At 42.3% G+C, this 19,707-nt stretch overlaps 1 protein-coding gene across 4 annotated transcripts in view; it reads right to left on the bottom strand.

The window, feature by feature from the left end:
- PLPPR1 (phospholipid phosphatase related 1) overlaps nt 1–19,707 on the bottom strand; it is a 326,466-nt gene that overhangs the window by 278,507 nt on the left and 28,252 nt on the right. For 2 of the 4 annotated variants that reach the window (XM_045470342.1, XM_045470340.1), the window contains exon 1: nt 2,684–3,041. The exons of 1 other annotated variant lie outside the window; for it this stretch is intronic. The gene's annotated coding sequence lies outside the window, so the exon portion shown is untranslated. Of the gene's footprint in view, nt 1–2,683; nt 3,053–19,707 lie in introns of those variants that run through there. One more of the 4 variants, XM_045470345.1, reaches the window with a different exon arrangement.

Here is a 19,707-nt window from a genome sequence, read left to right as displayed (position 1 = left end):
TACTGGTACTCTATTTACCCTATAATTATAACAGTTAAACAGACTGCACCATAGTTAGCTAATTACCTATTTCCCCTGCCTTGAAAGCTGGGACTATTTTTTACTTCCTTGTAGTCTTCATTGCCCCCAGCCTCCAGTACATAAGAAGTGCTGATGTGTATTTTCTAAATGTTGAGAAAATCCAGGAGGGAGGATAGAGTATACAGCATACATGTTAAGAACTCACTGTGTAGTAGTATAGAGGTATCCTACTCCCTCATTATTTCATGTGTGTTAATCTTAACAACTAGATCATAAACCCTTTGAGGCCCAGAACTATGTTATATATTTTTATATGACTTCCAATGCTAAATATGGGATAGGTGGTCAATAAATGCTTGTAAATAGAATCTGAATATAATCAAAATGAACTGAGATTGCAGATGTAGGAAGAGGAAATATATCATAAAGAGAGAAAATAGAACCCCAGTAAAAAAGCAAAAAAAATTTTTTTAATCTTTCCTTGCCAAGTTTTGCAAAGAAAATGATGAGAATGTTCACCGTGAAATAAAAAGGACATATGCTGATAATTACATTTAAACCCCCTTCATGCCAATATCAACTTGAAAATATTTCTGGAGAGGTCTTTTCTTCACTAGTTGTTTTAGGAAATTAAAAAAAAAAAGCTTTCAGATTTTTATCTCACTAAATGCTTTTTAAAAATCATAAAAGCTGTATGGAAGTGTTGAATCACTATATTGTACACCCTAAATTAATATTACACTGTATGTTAACTGACTGGAATTGGAATAAAAACTTTTTTAAAAAAATCATAAAAGCAAAACTGTTTTAATAATATGTATGCATCCCTTTCCCAATCTCCACTTTTTTTTTTTTTTTTTTTTTTGCTTTCTCAAAAACTTCTTCACCTTTGGCTATGTTGACTTGTGAGTCAAAATCTCTTTTATCTGTGAATTTGCTCAATTAGTTTCATGTATATTATACTCTCTTCCACTTCAAAGAAGCTACAAAATGTTAAAAATAAGAATTTAAAAAGGTCCCCAGAGCAGCAGAGACATGGCCTCCACCAGAACTCTCTGACAACTCATAGTCTCAAGTTCTGGATCTGAGCTTCTAGTGTTTTCTTCTGTCAGCATCAGCTTGGCTTCCAGGTTCCCCACACTCTCCTCTTCCAAGGCTTTTGGAGTACAGAGGAATAAAAACTATACCTGTCCACACATCCCACCTCCCACATAGAAACAAAAGGTCAAGATGGAGAAACTTTCACACATGGCACTCTCTAGACTCAAAGACCTAATTTGTGATTGTGCTAAAGGTCAGCGCAGGAATAACCAAGTCTTTTTTACTCCAGATGTGACATTCCAGAAATCTCCATATTAGAGTCCCATCCATGAGGGGGCGGGGGGGGGGGGGTGGGGGAAGCCATCATCCATAGAAGTAGAAGGGGTATATGAATTCAGTGAAGCCAGCAGAGTACCTTGCCTCACACTGGACCTCCTCCTGCCTTAATTAGCTTCTAGTCACTCCTCTCCTAAATAGCCATCGTCTGTCCCTCTTCCAGTCCCCTTTGTCCCAGTCCTGGACTCCTCAAACGCTGACTCAGTCTCTGCTGTTTCAAAGGGCCATTAGATTTGAGGCGATTCCCAGGTGCCGGCCCGCGCTCTGCGCTCTGAGGCCCCGCCCCAACCGGGCTGGCATTTTTAGGAAATCCTTTTTCTGAGGACCTCTTCCCCGGGACCTAAGAGATACTCAGAACGGCGTCTTTCCACCAGCCAGATTACCAGGCTGCAAAGAATCTCTCCCACGAAAGAGGTTAAAAGGGAAAACGATAGCCCCACAAAGAAAAATAACCCAGAATCCTCCACATATTCCACCTGTGTGTGTGTCATAAAACCCCAGGGCAAAAATAAAGCCCCAGCCTCCTCCAGCTGCAGCAGCCGCCACCGCAGCCCCAACCCAGCTCCCAGTGCCGCCGCCTTGGTGTGCGTGAAGACAGCACCTTCCCGGGGGAGGAGAGATCCCGGCGCCCGGCGTTTCCAGGAGGTGATTATGGCGAGCCTTTCAGTAACTCATCATTCAATCCCGCACTGACCCGAGCCTCACCCCGGCGCCTCTGGCACTGGCGCTGAGTGGGAAAGGCAAAGGCTACCCCTGCAGTTCTCCAGGTGTACACCCGCCACACATACACTACGATGCGCCTAGGGTGCGTGGTTGGGGCGGGATGACAGGTGCCCACGCCTGAGGGGAAATCAAAGGCGACGCTTACAGCCGGGGTGAGAAATCCCAACCCCCGCCCGGGCTGGAGGACTTGGCACCAGCTACCTGCAGGGCGCCCCCGCCCGCACGCCGGCTCCCGTCGCAGCCACGAAGGCAGCCAGGAGGGTGGAACCGGACGGAGGGAGCCTCCACGCCCCCTTTGTCTCCACGTTTCCCAAATGACAGGGGAGGAAAGTTTACGAGCAGGGAGGGTGTAGCTTTCTGCTGGGTCCATCTGACACCTCGCAGGAGGCGACCCTTCCCGGGGTCGCCCTCTCCCCCTGCACGTCCCGGGCGCCGCCTTCTTCTGCACCTGGAAACCCGCAAGCCGGGTTTGGGCCACCTGCTCCGCCGAGTCCGGCCGGGAGCCTGGCCCCCGCCGCCCCGGCGTCCCGGAGCCGCCCGAGGCTGCGGGCGCCCCACTCACCTCTCGTGGCGGAGCGTCCTCCCGCGCGCCCTACTGGGCAGTCCCGCTGCTGGAGGCGAGGTGCATTCAGTCGGCGGCCGGAGACACGCTCCCCAGGCTCTGCTGCATTCCGCCTGCGTGGGAGAGAGAGCGCGCGGCGCGGGCGTGTACGAGTGTGTGTTTGTGCGAGTGTGTGTGTATGTGTGAGTGCGGGTGTGTGAGTGTGTGCGCGCACGCGTGGGGGGGGGCGCGGGATCACAGATCCTCCTCTGCGCACATCCCGCGCTCTGCCTCCTCCTCCGCCTCCTCTTCGCGCTGCCGCTAGCAGAGGGTCCAGGTTTCAGGATCTCCTGTTTGTTTAATGAAAGGAAGGAGCAAAAGGCTGGCGGGGAGGGGGTAGCGGGGGGGGGGGGGGGAGGGCACCGGGCTGCGCATGCTCAGAGAGGGACATCGAGCGCTCACTCCGGAGCGCAGGCAGAGGGAGGCGAGCGAGCTGCGGGTTGAAGCGGGCAAGACTGCGCCCACCCGAGCAGCAGGGGGCTCGGCGGGGTTCCCGGAAGGCAGCCGGGAAACCTGACCGCAAAGGTGCGCCGTGCGCGGGAACTCCCTGCGCCTGCGGTGCGGGAAGCCGGTGGCGGGATCCCGACCCATCCTCGGAGACCGCTTCAGGAACCGCTAACGCCGGGTTCTCGTCTCCGAGTGTATGCAGTGCTTGCGCCGGGGTTCCTGGCAGCGCTCTCCTGCCTCTGTGCCGCGGGGGACCGTGGTGGTCTCCCCCGAGGTCCAGAAGGAACCACAGGCAGCAGGTCGCACCCTGAACTGAAATGAGTTTCCAGGTCTGTGCTTCTTCCTTCCCCTCCCAACTTCACTCTGAAGAGCAGAAAAAGGCAACTGTCTATTCGAGTCCCAAAACAGGTTTGATGGGGCCAGGGTGGGGAAGGTACACAAAAACCCTCTTCCAAAGAACAAAGCAGGGGGTAGGAGGAGGATGAGTCTCCTAGGGCTCCATATTCAGCCTCCGTTGGTGATAAGGCTAGAAGGAGGAGACGTTTGCCCTATTCAAGAAGGCCAAAAGAACAATAGATCCATTGTCCCCCTTGCCTCCAGTGCCAAAGCATTCTTCCTGAGTGGGAATTCTGGCTACTTGGTAAAGTGGAAGAAGTGTCAACACGAAGAGAGTCCAGTGAGAGAACCTGAGCCCTCTAGGGCCATGGCATGGTAACCTGAGGCCAGGGGAGAGGCTGGGGGAGAGGCTTTTCGGGTGGAGTGGAAACTCTTCTTGGGTGAGACTGTTCTAAGAGCAAAACAAGCCAGTTGGTTAGGACCCATTCAAGAGCTTCCATTTTCAACCTCCTTCCTGTTTAATCCCCCCCCCCCTTTTCTCTCCTACAGAAGAAAAGACATCCCAAGCAGGGAACTCCTTATAAATATATTATTACCTCCTGTTTATTCATTTTTGGTCTCTCCAGAAAAGGACTACATTTTGGTCATCCCAGCTTTGGAGGGACAGAAGACAGTCTACTCTGTGCAAGTCTTTTCCAAGCTTTCATTAAAGATCACCTCTAAGCATTTCTATGAAGCCTGAGTGAGCAGATGCCTACTTGCTGAACTCTGACCCCTGTCTCATTCATCTTCCCAAAAATAATGCCAAGTGACACTAGAACAGCAGGACAATTAGATCTAACCCTAGAGCACACCCAGAGGAGAGAAAACAGCATGTCTAAATACCACCAACAAAAGCAAAGTTTAGGAGAAGACAGGAAGGAAGGAAGGAAGGAAGGAAGGAAGGAAGGAAGGAAGGAAGGAAAGGGAAAGTTCTTTAAAAGTGAAAGTGCCCTGAGTGTTAGTGGCTGATTCCTTCTCTCAATAGCTCTTTAAAAGGAATAGAATTGCAGCATCTCTTTGCTAAAAGACCAGTGAGTCTGAGTCTCTATCCACTAGGTAGGGGAAGAGATCGGGTTATCCTGAAAAGCAGCAGTCTTTATAATGAACCACCCACAATATTTGGGGCTCCTACTTCTATGCCTGCTTTTCTCAGGCCTTCCCCCTTGGCACCAGGCTTCTTGGAAGACATTTAAGACAGATCTGTCTTGTTAGCACATTCCCGGCAGAGCACTGAACACAGTCCCCTGGAATTTCAGGGTGTTAGCACTGGCAAAGCCCTGAGGCAGGAAGGCTATTCTCCCTACGCTGGCACTATATAAGCACCAGGTGAGTGAGGGCTCTGAATCCAAGAAGTGGGTGGGACCTGGAACAGAGAGGCTGGGCTGGAGCAGGTGGAGGTCTCAACTTTGCCGTTCTGTCAGTAGAGATGGTACTAGAAACTTCCTCCTACAATGGTAAAGTGTCCAGGGCTGCTTGGCCAAGAAGCACACTCTCCTTTATCTAAGGCTGGCCTTGGGTGAGGAGGATAGGGACACTACTCCCTTTGATGCTCAGGGACACTGTGTCACAATCTCAAAGCTCCAACAAAGTCAAGAGTGAAGGAGACTTTACAAGTTGGAATTGCAAATAAAGTGGAATCCATTCATGGTACTGCTATATAAGAGGGTGAACCAGCAGTTCTAGAAGAGATTTTTACTGTTTGGAGAGGTTAGGGGAAGCACAGGGAACAATGAATGCATGATGTACATAAAACACTTAACAGTGTTTAGTGCTTAGCGAGCTCTCCGTAACTTGCAGCTATTATTATTTTTGTTTTAACATTTTCATTATTATGGTTTTTTTTTTAAAGGCTGAGGAAAATTTTTCCCCTAAGCTTAAACAAAACAGATGAAAGCCAAACTGCCTTCCAATTTTCCTTCTGGCTTCCTCCATCACCCCCTCACACATCACCCTGCTCACTTATGTATTCAAATCCATGAAATGAAAAGCATGCTGTAAAACTGTGTGGCAGTGGGAATGGTGACTAACCCCAACCCTCACCCCTCCACACTCAGATCTAGACAGCAAGTGTGGGGCAGCACTGTTTTTCAGTAATATGCCTCAAGCACTTTTTGCCACTCACATCTCTCAGAGATGAAGGACTCTTCCCACTTAGCAGTCAGGGGCTCCTGCTGCAACACCCCACCTACATTGGCTCATCAAGCTTTGTATTTTTCACTTTTTTTTTTTTTTTGCCTTCCTTCTAATTTTAGCAATCTAATGTGTTACTCCTCCTAGGTAACAGAATGCCCGAAGCCAATTAATATGCACACATCTGCAGATGGTTTTGAGAGAAATTAATGGTAAGATTGTCAGTGGCTCCTGTATTCAGGTATTTTCAGTGTTCCTTAAATTCAGATTTTAGATGTAGCTTTCATCCCCCTACCTAGTGGACAACCCCTAAACTGTGCACCTCTATCCACCAACAAACAAACACATCTAATGGCCTTACCTCATATATCAGCAAAATAACCCAGTATTGTTGCCCAACTATGTATAAAATTATATTTTTTAAAAAGAGCTAGCTATGAAATAGAACTGGCTGTTCAAAACATGGTTTCAATACAAAAAATGTTAGAATTAATAAAAACCAGTAACAGATGCAATGTTTGAGCACAAAACTCTCCAAAGTTATAGATGCTATAGGGATGTCTTGGTTCTTTTTCTTAAAAAAAAAAAAAAAAACTTCCTTTAATGTTTTACTTATTTTTGAGAGAGAGACAGAGTGTGAGTGCGGGAGGGGACAGAGAGAGAGGGAGACTCAGAATCCAAAGCAGGTTCCAGGCTCTGATGTGTCAGCACAGAGCCTGATGTGGGGCTCCAAGTCACAAACTGTGAGATCATGACCTGAGCTGAAGTCAGACACTTAGCCAACTGAGTCACCCAGGTGCCCCTATGATGTCTCAGTTCTTAAAAAATTATATGAAAGTTAATTCCATGAGGTTACATATTGCTGAAATAACGTAACAACTCTGCGGTGATGCAGTATATGCATAAATTCTGCTCTTAATATTTTCTAATACTTACAAAACACACCATTTCCACTTGAATTGTTCTACTTATAATTTTAATTTTTTAAAATACCACCTTAATAAGACAAATAGATTTATCATTTTTTCTTCTTGGAGAAATTTCATATACATAGCAATCTTTTCTTGTTCAGTAAAAATGCCAAGCATTTTTGGTAGGGGCTAAACTAGTGATTTATCATTATAAGGATCAAAATGTTTCCATGAATATCAAAAACTATGGCAAAACTTCATGATTCAACAAGTCCATACATTATGCTGTGCTCATAAGTGTAGCTACCATTTACCACCACACAAGGCGATTACAATATGTCATGCCTATGCTGTACCTTTTATTCCCATGATTTCTTCATTCCATAACTGGAAGCCTTGCATCTCCCTCTCCTTATCACTCATTTTGCCCATATGCCCAGCCCTACCCCTCTGGCCACCATCAACTTGTTCTCTATATTTATGGGCCTGTTTCTGCTTTTTGTTTATTTGTTTTGTTTTTTAGATTCCACATATAAGTGAAATAATATGATACTTGTCTTTCTCTGTTTCACTTATTTCACTTAGCATAATGCTCTCTAGGTCCATCGAGGTTGTCACAAGTGGCAAGATCTCATTCTTTTTCGTGGCTGAGTAATATTCCGCTGTATATGTGGTACACCTGAAACTAATATACCTTGTGTGTCAACTATACTAAAAAAAAAAAAGTGGGGGGGGGGAAGAAGCCAATGTTTATTTGACTTTATTGGGGGTATAATTTAAATTTAGAAATTGTATATTTTTAAGGTTGAGAAAAAACTATCATAAAACCATCCCCATAATCTTATTGTCACTATTGACATGTTAAGTCCTCTTTTTATGTCTGACTTGCCCCCACTTAGGTTAGTTGTGAGCCATTCGAGGGCAGAGGTTTATTTCTTTTTATGGTCCTGGTAACTCATGAAAGTAAGCAAGTGGTATATGTTCAGTAAATGTTTAAAGAGTGAGTGAATAAATACACAGCCAAAAATAAATTTCTGCTGCTGACAGGTTGACTTTGAAAAAGACTCCCAAGTACCATGACACTTGGTATTCCTCATAAATGATGAAGTCAATAGATACTATTTTTTAAGGTTTTGTATATATGATTATCTAAAACTGGAATTTGGATGAGAAAGGCAAAACAGGTTTCTACAGATAGTTTTTATCTCCTTGGAAATATATAAATCAAGCCCATTCTGATTTTTCTGGTTCAGAAAAAGGATTCATTTTGGCTCAAAGTGCAGTCTGATTCAGAGGATAGCGTCGTCCTGGCCAACCTAATCTAGCCAGAATAATGTTCTAATTCATTTAACTTTTCACCTAAGTAAGATGAATAGTTGAGACAATAATGGTTAGAGTTCTTTTCCTCTTCAAAAGACATCATCCAAAAAGTAAACAAGGACTGCCCCCAGGCTCCCTCTCCAGCACTTCTATTATTACTGTCTTGGGTGAGAGAGGCCAGTAAGAAGTTGACTCTGCTTTCATGGATGGGAATTTGGGGATAGGGAGCAGGGGTGGTGGTGGTAGATGAAACTATAAAAGGTCTCAGCTCCAATCACAACTACCCTGATCCAGAGGTAGAAGAATGGAAGGGCCAGGTGATTGGTGTCATGTTTATGTTTCCTGTTTCATTCATGCACCCAGTACAAGAGTTTCTTGAGAATGATCTCTGTGAGAAGGAGAGATCCCAAGACAGAAGCTGCAGTCTTTTATAACCTAGTCTCAGAAGACCGTACCATCACTTGTGCTACATTCTAACAATCACACAGACCAGCCCAGGTGTTCTGCTCAGATTATCTTCATTTGAGGGTACCCTGTGTTTCTTGCTGAGACCCTGCCTGATACAGATTTCAGGAATCTTTTCTTAATTGTGGACTCATCTTACCCACACTGAACCTAATGCTTGTTGCTACTTCATCTGCTGTGATTTCTGGGTTCCCCCATGAAACATGTATTCTAGGCTACTACCTCATATGGCCCAGCCCCAAGGATCTATGCACATTTGTGACTGGAAATCCTGCCTAGTTCTCCACATCCCCACAAGTGAGACCCAGACACCTATCACTGATTCCCCTTCTCTTTGGTTCCACCCCTGGTGCCACACTTGTTATCTCTTCTTAGAAACATCACCAGGAATTGTTAGACTCGTGACTCCACCTGCCTCGTACTTCACATGTTGTAAATATTCCACTGCTGGGATCTTCTGTCTGCTGACTCTACTCAATCCAGGAAGGGCCAGTCTGCCAGAGCCCATCTATTTCTCTTCCTCAGTCTGTCCCATGTTGCCAACATGGAACCCTTCACTCTCAATAATATTAATCTTTAAAATTACTTTTAGATTACTCAAACATCACTTATTAATAGTCTAGCCCTGGGACCAACAAGCTGATTCCATAAAGAACCAGATAGCATATATTTTAGGCTTTGTGGGCCATGCAGTCTCTGTCACAACTACTCAACTCTGCAGCCACAGACAATGCATAAAAGGAGAATGGCTGTGTTCCAATTTCTTTCTCTCTTTTACAAAAACAGGTGGTGTGCTGGATTTGGCCCACTAGCTATAGTTTGCCAGCCCTGAATCTAATTCTTCATTTTCTGCCCTTCACCTCTGTCACCACCAATGTGTTTGTTAGAAAGAACCTGAAGAATCCTGCCTTCTGTTCTGCCCATAGGAAAATAATGAAAACCATTAAATTGGTGCAGGAAATCTTAATCATTGTCAGTTTAGGGACTCCTTGTCAGTGTGGATTTCCCACTATTTTAAGAATTAAGAAAATTATTTTTCAGAAAATTATTTTTTCCTTTTCTGTAAAAAGAGTTGGCTATGTTTTTTCCACATGGAACTGTGGCAGCAATAGCAACTATACTATTTTTAGCCTAACACTGACTTGTGTAGCCCTAGAAGTTTAATGAGAGGAATATTTTAAAGGAAAATGGGTAAAAAAAAAAAATAGTGTGAACGCAATATTCCTGCCTGTTAAAATAGGGCAGGTAAATATATTCTAATTATAACTAGCACCTTAAGAAAACTGCCACTCTAAAGATAAACTCAACCCCAATAAAAAAAGAACACATTCTTACATAGGTCCCAATATAGGAGCAATGCCTCTACTGAGTTGAACTCACACAAATTTGGCTGCTGGCTGAGCATTTTTACACGTTCAGCCCAAAGTTATGAAATTCAGCCTAACTAAAAATTTCACTTCCTCAAAGCAATCTACAAATTCAATGTAATTCCTATCTGTATTAGTTTGCTGGGGCCACAGACAAGGATGTGGAGAAATTAGAACCCTTGTGCACTACTGATGGGAACATAAAATGGTGCAGCCACTACAGAAAGCAGTATGGCAAAAAATTAAAAATAAAATTACCATACTATCCAGCAATTCCACTTTTGGGTATATACATGGGTAACATATCAGGTAAGACATATTCATTCTTTATTTTATTTAAGCAATATGTGTTAAATGTTTGGTGCCAATGTAATTGGAGAATTTGAGGTCGAGAATTCGAGATAGGACTCTGAGGAACTTATGCCTATAGTCTGTGTATTTATGTTATTTTTTTTAATTTTTAAATTTTTTTAGTTTATTATTTTGGAGAGAGAGGCAGAGAGAGAGAATCCCAAGCAGGCTCCACGCTCAGCACAGAGCCTGACACAGGGCTCAATCCCACAACCCTGGGGTCATGACCTGAGCCGGAATCAAGAGTTGGATGCTCAACTGACTTGGGTGACTGAGCCACCCAGGTGCCCCAATGTAAGTTATTTTTAATTTATTAAGTGTATTTGATAAAATAATAATTCCATGAAAAGTATAAAGGAAATGCCTTGAGAACTTGGCTAGAAACAATGTTAAGGTGTTAATGGAATAGTACAGTATAATCATGGAAATTTTATTTCAACCATCTAACTTTGATGTTGATATGAGTTATGACATGAAGTTGTTTGAGGAAACTTTTTGAGAGTATGTCTCTTAGGCCTTGGAATCCATCCCATCCCTCTTGTAACTGGTAAATGATACATTAACCCAGCAAAGTGCCTAAACCACTCTTCTGACTAGGAAAACTCAGAAACACTACGGAACTATATACCAAATTATACAACTGTACTATATTATCTTTTCATAAAATACCAATGATAATTAACATCACCATCATTGTCATCAGCACATAATTTTCATCAGAATCCACTGCCTTTAGTCTACATAGCTTGTTATTTTGGCTTGCAGTATTCTCTCTTTTACCAGTAATGGTATCCATATTTCCTCTAACAAACCACCATTCTTCAACCACTAATCCTTGTACTTTAGGGATATGAAAGCTCTCCCACTTCCAAGCACGGGCATAGATCCAACCCTGTTAATCAGAATCTCCCATTGCCCTAGACTTGTGGGGTCTCAGAGATGGAAAAAGATCCAAACAAGGAAAATTAGATTAAAATCCAGGACTTTTGCTAACAGGAAAGAAAATGTCTCCTTTTACTGGGATTGTAAGCATTTAAAATGCTCTAATCCTAGGAATGCCAGGAGAGAGGACTTTATATGATTTTGAACTGCTGAACCTAGCCATGCCTTGAAGTATCACTTTTCAAGGGCTTTTCAGTTACTTGAGCAAATAATTCATTTTTGCTTAAGTCATTTTGAATTAGGTTTTCATTCCCTGGCCCCATTGCAAATGTCTTTATAGATACATTAATTTTGGGATCTCTTTAAGGATAATTATGACAGACAAAAGGGAAAGCTAGCAAAGGATAGAACGGTGTTTAAAGGATATATGTGGTCACACTATGATTTCTAGCCCTGAACATTTTAGGCAGTCTTCCACCCATGAGCATACATCTTGTATGTCCTCTTCCCCTTTTCTGAATTGCCAGATTCAAAGGCTGGCACCCTTCAAGGCTGACATCCACTGTTAGACAGATGGAGCTGAAGGGGGCAAGGCAGAGGCCAGGCAGACCCTGCCAACTCATTTGGCCTCAGGCCCAGCCCTACTCTATAACCACCACGGCTGTCAATATCCAACTAAGGCTGGTCTGAGTTCTCCTTACTGTCAGCTTCTCTAGGTTCCTGAAGATGATAGTGGTGTTGGAAGCTCCTTGCTCCGCCCAGGTCTGGTGGGTACATGTGCCAATCACAGCTTGTGTAGTCAGATAGGTGTCCACTGGCACTAAGGCAGGATGAAGCTACCTCCCACCCTAGAGGCTCCTGCACCACAGGGTAGTCAGGAAAAGTGCCTGGAACAGCTGTCACCCCTCTGACTGCCAGTCTGATCTGACTGGCTTGGTGGGTGTTCCCTCCTTCCTCACAGCTCCCAAAGTTGTTCAGTTCATAAGCAACCCCTTCCCAGAGAAAATGGAATGTTCTTGTTTGTCCCCCTCCCGAGGTCCATCTTCTACTCTGCATCTAGAAGTGATTTAAAATGTAAGCTGACCATGTCACTCACTGGTTTAAGCCTTCATTGCCTTTCCGTGGACTGGTACTTAAGGTCCTTCAATGAGCTTGACAAAGACTTCGTATACATCAGTCCCACATCTTATCACAACCCACCCAAACCTTGTCTACTCCCATCCATTCCCAGAGTGTCAAGTATTCTGGCCCTGGTACCTCTTACATAGCACTCTAACTTTCCCCATCATGTCTTCCTGACTCTTATTTGTCCTTCAAGTGTCAGCTCAGACACCCCCTCATCCAAAAAGCCACCTTTGAATCCCCCAAGGTGGGAGGGAGGAAGTAAAGCACCCTCCTCTGTGTTCTCATAGTGCCCACACTTTACCTCTAGACTAGCACTCCTCATACTATATTGTAATTACACTTGTGACTCCCTCTATAACCTGGGAGCAAACTGAAGATAGAGGGAGTTATGTCTTTTTCCTGGTATATAATAGGTACTTAGCTTGTGTTTGTTGAATTAATAAATGGCATGTGACTACCTGTGCTTCTCTACTAGAATTAGGGCATAAAACATAGTAGTAAATCCCTGATTCTTTTTTTTTTAATGTTTATTTTTTTTTAATATAATTTATTGTCAAGTTAGCTAACATACAGTATATACAGTGTGCTCTTTGCTTTGGGAGTAGATTCCCATGATTCATCGCTTACATACAACACCCAGTGCTCTTCCCAACAAATGCCCTCCTCAATGCCCATCACCCATTCCCCCCTCCCCCTGCCCATCAACCCTTAGTTCACTCTCTGTATTTAAGAGTCTCTTACAGTTTGCCTCCCTGTCGGTTTGAAATGATTTCCCTCCTCCCTTCCCCTATGGTTCTCTGTTAAGTTTCTCAAATTCCACATATGAGTGAAAACATATGATATCTGTCTTTCTCTGATTGACTTATTTCATTTAGCATAATACCTCCAGTTCCACCCACATCGTTGCAAATGGCAAGATTTCATTCTTTCTCATTGCCAAGTAGTATTCCATTGTATATATAAACCACATTTTCTTTATCTGTTCATTGGTTGATGGACATAAGTTGGGCTCCTTCCATAATTTGGCTATTGTTGAAAGTGCTGCTATAAACATTGGGGTACATGTTTCTCCAGGTACCTATACAGCACTCCTGTATCCTTTGGATAAATTCCTAGTGTTGCTATTGCTGGTCATAGGTAATTCTATTTTTAATTTTTTGAGGAACCTCCACACTGTTTTCCAGAGAGGCTGCACCAGTTTGCATTCCCACCAACAGTGTAAGAGGATTCCCATTTCTCCATATCCTCGCCAGCATCTGTAGTTTCCTGATTTGTTCATTTTAACCACTCTGACCAGTGTGAAGTGGTTTCTCAGTGTGGTTTTGATTTGTATTTCCCTGATGATAAGTGATGTTGAGCATCTTTTCATGTGTCTGTTGGTCATCTGAAAATATTCTTTGGAAAAGTGTCTATTCATGTCTTCTGCCCATTCTTCACTGGATTATTTGTTTTTCAGGTGTTGACTTTGATAAGTTCTTTATAGATTTTGGATACTAACCCTTTATCTGATGTGTCATTTGCAAATATCTTCTTCCATTCCCTTGGTTGCCTTTTAGTTTTGTTAATTGTTTCCTTTGCTGTGCAGAAGCTTTTTATCTTGATGAGGTCCCAACAGTTCATTTTTGCTTTTATTTATTTTGCTTTTATTTTATTTATTTTATTTACTTGGAGATGGGTCAAGTAAGAAGTTGCTGCGGCTGAGGTCAAAGAGGTTGTTGCCTGTTTTCTCCTGTAGGGTTTTGATGATTTCCTGTCTCACATGTAGGTCCTTCATCCATTTGAGTCTATTTTTTTGTGTATGGTGTAAGAGAGTGGTCCAGTTTCATTCTTCTGCATGTTACTGGCCAGCTATCCCTGCACCAATTGCTAAAGAGACTGTCTTTTTTCCGTTGGATATTCTTTCCTGCTTTGTCAAAGATTAGTTGGCCATACACTTGTGGGTCCAATTCTGGGTTCTCTATTCTATTCCATTGGTCTATGTGTCTGTTTTTGTGCCACTACCATGCTGTCTTGATGATTATAGCTTTGTAGTAGAGGCTGAAGTCCGGGATTGTGATGCCTCCCACTTTGGTTTTCTTTTCCAACATTATTTTGGCTATGTGGGGTCTTTTGTGGGATTCATTCCTGGGCTGCAGGGCTGGTTCAATATTCACAAATCAATCAATGTGATATATCACATTAATAGAAGAAAGGATAAGAACTATATGATACTGTCAATAGATACGGAAAACACATTTGACAAAATACAGCATACTTTCTTAATAAAAACCCTCAAGAAAGTCATGTTAGAAGGAACCTTAACATCATAAAAGCCATATATGAAAGGCCTATAGCTAATATCATCCTCAATGGGCAAAAACTGAGAGCTTTCCCTCTGAGATCAGGAACACGGCAGGGATGTCCACTCTCACCATTGTTGTTTAACGTAGTGTTGGAAGTCTTAGCCCCAGCAATCAGACAACAAGATGAAATAAAAGGCACCTAGATTGGCCAAGAAGAAGTCGTCAAACTTTTACTTTTTGCAGATGATAGTATACTCTACATGGAAAACCCAAAAGAGTCCAGCAAAAATCTGGTAAATGCCTGATTCTTAACGGGTGTTTCATCTCAGGAAGAATGTTACTACCTCTTGCTCATCCATTAGAGTACCTGATTCAAAGTGAATGTGGCTTATGTGTGCCCAGATGTACAGAAAGCAGGAAGATTCTCTCTACTTTTTCTCCACCTGTTACTAGGTCTAATAGAAAAAAAAATCTCTTGGCTCTGGAGCACCCCATCAGCACTTCTACTGAACTAAACCACTTTTAACTCTGTGCCCACTCCCCAAACAGCAGTTTATCATGCATGTGTAGTACGGAGCACCAGGGAACACAGCTCTGCTTTGGCACATCAGTGGTGCCAATACCCTCACATATTCAGTGTCTGCTGTGCCACCTCATGCCTGCGTTAACGAGTGTCAGCAGTATTGAGGGCAGTGGGACTTCAGCGCCACCTGCAATGCTGGCTGAATATATTGGTTCTGTCATAAAGATCAGCATCTGTGCCAGTAATGGTGGACATCAGCAGCAGTTGCTATACTGAGGCTCCCTCTTCCAGTATAATGGTTTTCCTTTGCCAGGAGCCAGAATAAAATAGGAAAATCGTTGTTTCTATATGGTAGAGAAGATGTTTTCATCTATACTTGTGATCCCACTTGATATACCAGAGGAATGCAGTTTGTTTTCAATGAGACCATTTCCTCTAAATTGGTATGGCCTAAAATAACATTACAAACTCTATGGACTGCACTGAAATAGAGTCCCAAACCCTAAGTTTAAATCTTGGTTGTGCTCTTTATTTCTCACACTGGCATTGGGTACAGTCCTTCTCAGCCTGAGAGTCATATCATCTACAAAACTGATAAAGTCCCCCTTACTGGATTAGATAGCATCATCTGTATCAGCGCTCTGCAAAAGTGGAGTGTGATCAGCAGCCGCTCTCCACAACATGGTGCTTTATATGTAGAAGGTGCTCAATAAATATTTGTTGAATCAAAGTACAAGAGAGCTATTTCTAGCTCTGAACACAGCACTAAAATGTTGCCAGGATAAATTGATAAATCCTTGCTTTCTCCACTTCATGTCATTCTCAGTTTGAGGGAAAGGAGTGACATTTTCTAGATGGTTTGTAGCTGGGTGGGAAAATATACAGGACCCGAGTCTTCATTTCAGTGAAAAAGGTGCCCTCGCATTTCTGAAGCATTAATCACACTTCCTGGATATCCTTAGAAATTCCCACGGTCCCATAAAGTTCTGCTTCACACACCCTGAGGAAGTTGAGGGGTGAAGAAGCTGCAGCAAGGGGTTAGGTTAGCTGGATTCTCCCTTGATTGCTTTGCTAGTTGTGGGTGATGGAAGCATTCAGCATCATCAAGAGTTACCAAATAAAAGCCACACACAGCTTCAAGACCCACTATGAACAGAAAAGGGCAGTCTTGGCTAATCAGCCCTCAACAGATGCCTTGCTAGCAGTGCCTCAAATGATGGTAGTCATGATTCAAGTAAAACAGGAATTGGCAAACTCAAGAAGTCTGTCAAGTAAGCAGTAAGAATAATTGGGGAAATTTGGGTATAGATGCAGATATAGACTCCAAAGTGGAAGGGCCTAGTGTGGACCAGAATGTGTGCCCTTTTAAAGGAAGCAGATGATGGCTGTCATTTAGGAAAGGGGTAAAGTGTTATCAGTTCTCTGTTTTTCAAGAGAAGCTGAAAATCAGGTTTTATGTGGAATCTTTGATTTTTTTTAAGTTAAAACCTTTTTGGAAATGCAAAGAAACCCTGCATTGACCAAGAAATGACATCTATGAGCAGGATTCAATCCCTGGCCAGCCAGTGTGCATCTTCTAACCTAGAGCTTCTCTATTGCTCCTCAGAGATTTCTTACTTTAATGCGGGTCACAGGCTACACAAGGGCACATCCTACAGCATGTAATGACTGTATTATACTATAGTCACTAGGAAAATATGAGGTGCATTAGGACCTAAAGAAAGGAGCAGTGATATTATAGAGTATGATTTCTTGTGAAGTAGGGGCAGTAAGGTGAGTGAGGGGGTAAAGGCTTTCCTATGCAGCTCAAAAATCTCAGAAGCATGTACACACACACACACACACACACACACACACACACACACACACACATTAGACCTAGATGACATTACATAGGTAAAAATATATGCAGTGAATTCAATAGAGAAGTACTGTAGATGAATGGAAAGAGCATCACGCTAGGAAACAGACTCCTTAATAACTGCAATTCACCTAGCTTGGCTTTCTCGTCTATAAAATGGTGGTGAAAATAATGCTCTCTCTTTCTAAGAAATTCAGTGGATTCAATGAGATATGTTTGGCATCTGGCATAGTGTCTAGCAGATTATTAATATTGTTGTTATTATTATTATTATTATTATTATTATTATTATTATTGAAGCTAAGCCCCATGAAGACATAGACTTTCCCTTCAATACACATTTCATACCACCTAACAGACCCAAAGTGTATCCTCACAAATGTCATCTATGGTGGGTTGGTTCTGTGGGTTTTGCACATTGCTAATAAAGACAAGTTTATTGGGATTAGTCTGAGAGGACTGGTTTGGAAAATTCAGTTGTACTTCTGCCTCCCGCAGCTTCTCTCATAATTCTCCACTGGGATGGGGGTGAGGAGCAGCAGGGCACCTCCTCAGTAGCAGAACTCTTTGCCAATAATGAAGTCCTTCCATAGTGAAAAATTCAGCAGAAAAATGAGGCTATCACCATTTTTTACTGTAGTTGACATATTTCACTTCACCATTGCCTGAACAAGATCTTTGTAAAAATGGAGAAACAAACACTTAATGACATTCTCCAAAGGAGTCTGATGTATATCTGGGGTCTGATTGGCTCCAGTTGAGGAGATGGAGGCTGCTTGGGAGCAGCTCTGAATTTGTCAGCCTGTCCACCTGTTAATTTCAATGTGCATTTACTCAGACTTCCTGTCAGTCTTCAAGGCTGGTCTATTTGAATGACTGGTGTATACAGATGAGCTATCATAAAATGGGCAACACATATAAATGTCTGCAAGTAAAAATTAAAACAAAAGACTGGCCACCAGCCATGTATATTCATCAAGGGGAATAAACTAGCCTCATAGGCAACGTTTGATGAGGTGCTCATTTCTTACTGCCTCACTTCAGACATTTGGATGATTGTGTTAAGAACTATAGGAGTTATCAATGAGAAGACAGGGTATTTTAGTGGGGAGAAATAGATTTCTTCCCACCTATGTTTTGACAAATATTGAAATTTAGCTTTCCATTCTAGGGACTACAACTTCCAATTTAACATATTAATAGAAGGCTTCTTTTGGAAAATAGATAGAAACCTATTGTTACAGATTGAATTGAGTCCTCCAAAAGTTCCTATGTGGAAGTTCTAACCCCCAGTCCCTCAGAATGTGACTTTATTTGGAAATAGGATCATTGCAAATGTAATTAGTTCCCATAAGGTCATACTAGAGTAGGGTGGACCCCTAGTCCAATATGACTAATGTCCTTATACAAAGAGAAAACAGATGCAGATAAGTCCACGCAGAAAGAATGCAATATGAAAATCGAGTTACGCTGTTACAAGCCTAGGAACTACCAAAAGCTAGGAGAGATGTCTAAAACAGGTCCTTCCCTAGTGGCTCTCAGAGGAAGTATGGCCCTTCTGGCATCTTGTTTTCAGACTTCTAGATTTAGAACTGTGAAACAATAAATTTCTGTTGTTCTAAGGCATTCAGTTTATGGTACTTGGTTATGACAGCCTTAGCAAACTAACACATCACTAAACCAATAAATTAGATTTTGGCCAATGGACTATAATTGGGAATCTGGATAAATAAAAGAAGTTATTTGAGTCGTTCCATAAAGTTTCTCCCATAATGCCATAATTTGTATTATTTTGTTATACATTTATATGTGATGTTCATGTTGAAAGACAGTGATTAAAAGTGTTAATAAAATACAAATGGAAAGAGAGTACCGATATCATAGAAGATAGAGAAAAGGCCATATATTACCTACAAGAATTAATGAAATTTCTGTAGCTGAGTCTCAGACTTTTTCAGTTATTTTCTAATAGCCTGAGCAAAATGCAAAAGATGGAAGGATCATACCACAGAAAAGAGAGAAAATTTACCAGTTTCTCAGAGACACAAAGTTTTGGTTGATATTTTATTATTTTGTAATTTATTACTATTACTTCTATTACTAAAATGATTAGATGAGCTCTAAAATAAAGCCAAACAGTAGTTTTTACTTACTAAGGGAAGCATAGCTCATGCCATTCATTAAAGAAATTCCAGTGTGGATTATATATACCTCTTGAGGACCTTCTGCCCACTTAGCTATTTCTCAGTAAACTTCTAATTTAAATTTTTTGGTAGGTGGGGGAGAGCATGCACAAGAGTGGGAGAGGTGAGAGGGAGAGAGAGAATCCTAACCATCCTAACCAGGCTCCACACCCAGAGCTGAGCTCGAGGAGAGGCTCAACGCAAGGGTTGGTCTCACAACTGTGGGATCATGAGCCAAAACCAAGAGTTGGTTGCTCAACTGACTCTGAGTAAACTTTTATTTCTTTTATTTATTTATTTTTAAGTAGGCTCCATGCCCAGCCTGGGGCCCAATGGAGGGCTTGAACTCATAACCATGAGATCAAGACCTGAGCTGAGATAAAGAGCCAGACATTTAACCAACTGAGCCACCTAGGTATCCCACTCAGCAAACTTTTATTAATCCATGTCCTACTTAGTTCCTATTCACTTTCAACAATATTAATTTAATTTAGTAATTAAATTAATACAAATGCTTTAAATACAACTGCCTTTAAAATGTGGGGAAAATACATGTATTTTTATTTATTTACTTTTGACGGTACATATTTTATTTTATTTTTAATTTTAATCCCAGCATAACTAACATACAATGTTATTTTAGTTTTAGATGTACAATATAGTGATTCACCAATTCTATACATTACTCACTGTTCATCACAGTAAGTATACTCTTAGTCCCCTTCACCTACTTTACCCATCCCCCAGGCAAAATACATTT

This window comes from Leopardus geoffroyi, chromosome D4, assembly GCF_018350155.1.
Source record: "Leopardus geoffroyi isolate Oge1 chromosome D4, O.geoffroyi_Oge1_pat1.0, whole genome shotgun sequence".
NCBI classification, from domain to species: domain Eukaryota; kingdom Metazoa; phylum Chordata; class Mammalia; order Carnivora; family Felidae; genus Leopardus; species Leopardus geoffroyi.
The sequence above is the reverse complement of the archived record's forward strand: the minus strand, read 5'-3'. Positions and strand labels throughout refer to the sequence as shown.